This window comes from Xenopus tropicalis, chromosome 7 (assembly GCF_000004195.4).
Source record: "Xenopus tropicalis strain Nigerian chromosome 7, UCB_Xtro_10.0, whole genome shotgun sequence".
Lineage (NCBI taxonomy): Eukaryota > Metazoa > Chordata > Amphibia > Anura > Pipidae > Xenopus > Xenopus tropicalis.
In genome coordinates, this window is record NC_030683.2 from 44,418,720 (window position 1) to 44,424,978 (window position 6,259).

Consider the following 6,259-nt stretch of genomic DNA (forward strand, 5'->3'; position numbering starts at 1 on the left):
CTAAGCTCAGCAAACTTTTTATTTAACATGCTAAAACTGAAAACCAGTTTGGAATACAAAAATGTATTGTAGGGTTTTTTTTTGTGGTTCTCTTTTTGTCATTAAAGTTGATGTCATGGCATTCATATTATAGCAGGAAACTGAACTTGAACAAAAGCCACAATGATTTAATTTCTAAAGAATGACACTATTTAAATGCCAGGCTGCGTGGCAACCTTATTATTGCCTAGCAGTGTGTTTTGCCTTTGATTAAATGCAAAAAATGTACACGCTGTGTTGGAGGCACTCTTTATTTATTGGGCAGATCTATAGATTTTACTTGCTGGCAGTTAAACTGGAAAAGAAAATAGAACTTCATGGGGTTTATTTATGACTGAGTGCAGTTGCACTCATGCAGTCAGTTGTGCATAAAACCCAGTTCATTAAAGGTACTTGCCCCAAAATTTGGTCTTTCACTTCCTTATAGTTACACTTGTTGCCGCTTAGTCCGTCCTGCCTCCTGTTCTAAATTGAACGCAGTTGCACCTATTGACGCAGAGGAATCTTGGAGCTACTGCCACCTCTAGACCATGTTGCATTTATATTCATTATTTCAACTTTCTATACTATTATCTTTTGAATACAACCAGACAGAATACAGTATGTATGGGACCCCTTATCCAGAATGCTCAGGACCTGGTGTTTTCTGGATAAGGGGTCTTTCCGTAATTTGGATCTCCTACCTTAAGTCTGCTAAAAAAAATTATATAAACAGTAATTAAGCCCGATAGGATTGTTTTGGCTCCAATAAAGATAAATTATATCTTGGTTGGAATCAAGTACAACTGAAATTATTTGCTTATAATGGAGTCTATGGGAGATTGCTTTTCTGTAATTCGGAATATTCTGGATAAGGGGTTTCCAGATAAGGGATCCCATACCTGTATAATGCATTTAGGTGGACTTAAAGGAACAGTAATACAAAAAAAATGTGTTCCAAAGTAATTAAAATTATAATAATTGTAATAATGTACTGTTGCCCTGCACTGGTAAAACTGGTTTGTTTGCTACAGAAATCCTACTATAGTTTATATAAATGAGCTGCTGTGTAGCCATGGGGGCAGCCATTCAAGCTGGGGAAAAAAGGCACAGGTTACATAGCAGATAACAGATAAACTCTGTAGAATATAAGGGCGAAAACATGGGGCGATTAATCGCCACAACTTTTTAAAAAGTCTGTCGCGGTGACTAATTGTGGCGACTTTCCCACCGTAGGTTATTACAAAAGCCATGACGGTGTGGTTTCGCTGTGTGAATTAGTCGCCGCGTCTTTATAAAAAGTTGCAGCTACTAATCGCTGTGTCTTCGCCCTAAGGATGAAGACACATGGAGCTACTAGCAGAAACTACTTGTCACAGCAACAGAACACCAGAAAATACCCTGTATTTTCTGTCTACCCTGTAGACCAGTGCTGTCCAACTGGCGGCCCGCGACCCCCCTCTGTGTGGCCCCCCACCTGTCTGGCTGCTTTTGAGTAAGCATTAAATGGTATCAGTACTGAGATTAACTGGCCCCCTGCATGGTTCTCACCTCAGATTCAGGCTGTAATCCCTCTGTATTGTTTAAAAATGTAATCCCCTGTGTTTTTCACACCTTTTAATCCCTGCATTGTTCACCCCCTGCAGTGTTCACACCTCAGGCTCAGACTGTAATCACTCCCATTGTTCACTTCTTCACACCTCAGACATAGGTACTGTAGGCAGAGTATGGCACATACAGCCACCATGGGGCAGGTAGAGTATGGCACACACAGGCAGCATAGGTCAGGGAGGGTATGGCACACACAGGAAGGGTAGGGCAGGCAGAGTATGGCACAAACAGTCAGGGTAGGGCAGGCAGAGTATGGTGCACACAGGCAGGCAGAGTATGGCACACAGAGGCAGCATAGGGAAGGCAGAGTATGGCACACACAGGCAGGGTAGGACAGGTAGAGTATGGCACACAGACAGCATAGGACAGGCAGAGTGCTGCCTGTGTGTGCCATACTCTGCTTGCCCTATGCTGGTTGTGGGAGGTGAACCTGGCAGGGGTTTGTTGTGGGAGTTTGTTAGCAGTTGGAAATAGCCATTAAATGGTCCCTAAGGTGTGTAATTATGTACTGGGGGTTGCTGTGCTATCCACAGGGGAGGAGGAGGCATATGCAATTTAAGGGTATATCTTAATATGATGTAATTCTTTCACATATGAATGATGGTTGATATCCCCACAGTAAGGACCAAGCATTTGGGATTTTGCTGTGCTACCACCATTGTGATAAAATGGGTGTGGTTTGAAGTGGGTGTGGTTTCAAAAAGGGGAGTGGTCAAAACTGGCTTCCATTAGCGGCCCTCCACCATGTATGCTAGAGAAATTCCGGCCCTCGGCACCGTAGAAGTTGGACAGCACTGCTGTAGACAATACTGAGAATTGCCTCTGCTAAAACACACTTAGAGACAACTATCAGTAAATGATCAGCATAGTTTATTTTAGTAGCTGTGTGACAAGTAGCTGCTACTAGTTGTAGGTCTTCACCCTAATGGGCTTTATCTGTTACCTGCTATGTAACTGCACCAGCCAATCAGCAATTTGCTTTGATTGCCTACTTTCAATTAATTCAATCAATGCTAGAGTTCATTTGTAGTATGTTAGGCTGATGCCACACGAGGCGTAGGGCTGAAATTTTCGGCAAGCGGAAAAACGTTTGGCGAAAATTCAGCCCTACGCCTGCTACTTGTGCCTGCACCCGAATGAATGGAATACGCTCGGGTGCAGGCACAAGTAGCAGACGTAGGGCTGAATTTTCGCCAAGCGTTTTTCCGCTTGCCGAAAATTTCAGCCCTACGCCTCGTGTGGCATGAGCCTTAACATTTCGTGGGGACAAATTCATAAAATAGTTTCCCACATTACTACGATTAGTATTTGTAGTTTTTATTTTTTTTTTATGAGCTGTAAGTGGAAAACGGCAAAATCATCCCAAACGTTTCACACAGTAAATTGAGTCTTTTAGGCATTTTACTTAGTAACAGAGAAAAACATCTTTGCATTCAGTTTCGCACAGCTTGTATTTAGCCACCCACACACATATGCCGCAGAACACATAAAAACGGGCAATTTTTCAGCTTTTTTGCATTTGAGTTGATATGAGTTTTAAATCCATATGCCAGTGAAAATCTGATATTTTATAAAATTCATAATAAAAAAACAAGTAGCCTTATTTGCATGGAGAAATATAGGCAGATGGCAGGGTTTTTTCTTTTTTCTTTAAATTTAACAGTGATCTGAGGAATTAAAAATACTAAATTCCTTTAAATATGTTCAAATAAGCGACTTTAGAAACAACGTGAATGCAGTTGTTACAGGTATGGGATCAGTTATCTGGAAACCAATTATCCAGAAAACTCCAAATTACAGTAAGGCCACCTCCCATAGACTCCAGTTTCAGCAAATAATTCTAATTTTTATAAGTGATTTTCTTCTTATCTGTAGTAATAAAACAGTAGCTTGTATGTGATGGTAATTAAGGTGCATGTATCCATATTGGTGGCAAAACTAATAATGGTCCAAATTAGTGAAAGATCGGAAAAACTCCCGAGTATTCATGTTATACCTAAATATTGTAAGGAAAAAATCTGTAGAGTAGTCAGAGTTCCTAATGCATTTTTGATGCATTTATTTGCAGACCTTTACATTTAGTCTTTATACTACATTCATACATACATAATTAAAGAAAAGTACTCTACCACCCCTTTCAAATTGTACCAGTGTTCATCTGTCTGATTTAATTCAAGACAAGAAACTATTACAACTGCCCTATTGTTCAGGTTTGGAATCCCTTATCTGAAACGAATTATCCAGAAAGCTACAATTTACTGGAAGGCCATCTCCCAAAGTGCATTTTAAGCTTATAATATGAAAATGATTTTGAATGATTTTTAAATTATTTACATTTTCTCTGTAAGGGTGATGATATACGGAGCTACTTATTAGCAACAGCACTTTGTACTTGATGGTAACTAAGCTGCACAAGTTCATATTGGTGGCAAAACAATCCTATTGTGTTTATTTAATGTATAAAGGTCTCAACTAAAGGCATAGTGATCAGTGATACCAATTTAAAAAGATCCCTTTTCTGGAAAACCCCAAGTCCCAAACATTCCAGAAAATAGCTTCTATACCTGTTGCATTGTTCGGATGATGGTCCATTTTCTCTGGGCAGTTTACATTTAATTTAACAATGGTGATTTAGTTACATTTAAGTCCAATGATGCCAAGCCAATCTACCATGCCTTGTTTTACAACCAGATCCTTTCCAGGTGTTGTTGATATGACATACAGTTTAGGCCTATGATAGGTCAGGAGGAACAACTGCTCACAAGCAAAACCATATTAAGCATTAGTAAGTTGTCTGTTGACATTGGATGCAATTTTTGACAATGCAGTGCAATGGGGGGCATTCTACATACATTTTTGGTCCAATGTTGCTCAATCATGCCAATTTGCTCTTTAGGAAAAGTCACCTGAAATTACGTGGGAAATGGAACTGCACAAGGCTGTAAGCATTCCCTTCAGTAGCACTTCCAGTGGCTTTAGGGCTATAACACCTGTTACTAAAGTGATCAAACAATACAATTTGCAGTAATCTTAAGGGTGTATTTGGGTTATAATCCCACCAAAATTCAGGGATCCATGTCAGATCAGTATACTCACTGTAGAGAGATATGGAAGTAGTTCCAGGACAAACTGAGACTCTCCAAAGTAGATGGAGGGCATAGGAGCAAAACCCTGGGGGCGAGGACACAGGGTTAAGTAAGGAAGAAACTCAAACAAATGTGAATTCCAATACAAGCATAAACATTTTATTTAAATAAACATTCCACTTTTAAACCTGGATTGGAGTTTTTTGGGTACCTTCCCTTCTTACTGATACACAGATTGGTAACAGGTCTTAATAATAATTCCGAGGGGTATAAGATAAGGAAGTGCTATTCACTTAGGCACCCTCCTGCGAATATAGCTGCTAACCTTACACTCTAGGCTGGTGTTCTTGATCTCTGAAAAATGCCCTGGCCTGTGAGTTTCCCATGAAAGGGAAATTGTCGCTGAAATATTGTACATTTTGGTGTATGTTTATACTTTTTATATTTAAATGTCATTTTTCGTCTTATAGTTTGAAAGAAATAAGTGGTTTCTTATTGGGCATCCTCAAGCTACCTTTTACCTGCTGCAAACAACACACCCATGCTGTTTATCAGTAGTGCATTGCAAATTGCTGACTCACGCTGGAATCAACCAACTAGGTGATATCTGTCAGGCTCACGGCTTTCTTTCTCCATTGTCTGTAGTTAATTTCACTTTATATTGAATATCTTGTTATGGGTGGGAATGTGGCACTTAAACATGGCAATATGTTTTAATGGGCATTTATAAGCAAAATAGTAAATGCAAAGTGAAAACGGTGCATTTAGTTAACCTAGGTGGAAGGCAAAATTAAGTTTAATGTTTTAAATATATTTTATATGTGCACAGAGCACAATATTTAAATGATGCCAGAGCTGCCAAATATCTTGCTTTCATGTATGCATAGAACATATGAACCATAGAACAGCACTGTCATTTGTATGCAGAAAGCCTGAGATATACAGTAGATGCTCATACTCCTTCTATATGAATGCAAATGTACAGAGCAAAATGCCCTGACTATATATAAGGCATATAAAGCATGCCTTCCAGCATGCCTGTTATGCCTGCATTATACAGATATGGGACCTGTTAACCAGAATGCTTGGGACCTGGGGTTTTCCAGATAAGGGATCTCCCTGTAATTTGCATCTCCATACCTTAAGTCTACTAAAAATTATTTAAGCATTAAATAAACCCAATAGAATTGTTTTGCCTCCATTTATATTTAATTATAGCTTAGTTACCATAAAGTACAAGGTACTGTTTTATTACTACAGGGGGAAAAGGAAATAATTTTTTAAAATTGGAATAATTTGCTTATAATGGAGTATATGGGAGATGGCATTTGGAACTTTCTGGATAATGGGTTTCCAGATAATGAATCCCATACCTGTTCATAGTTGTATAGACCACTAAATAAAATTCAATTTCTTCATAATACAGACATATTTAAAAATATTTGGTATACATTATATACAGCATTTAGTATACATTATATACAGCTCTCTATGGCAGTTTATTTCTGAGTAAGGATTTTTCTTTTTCAACATACCGTGAATCC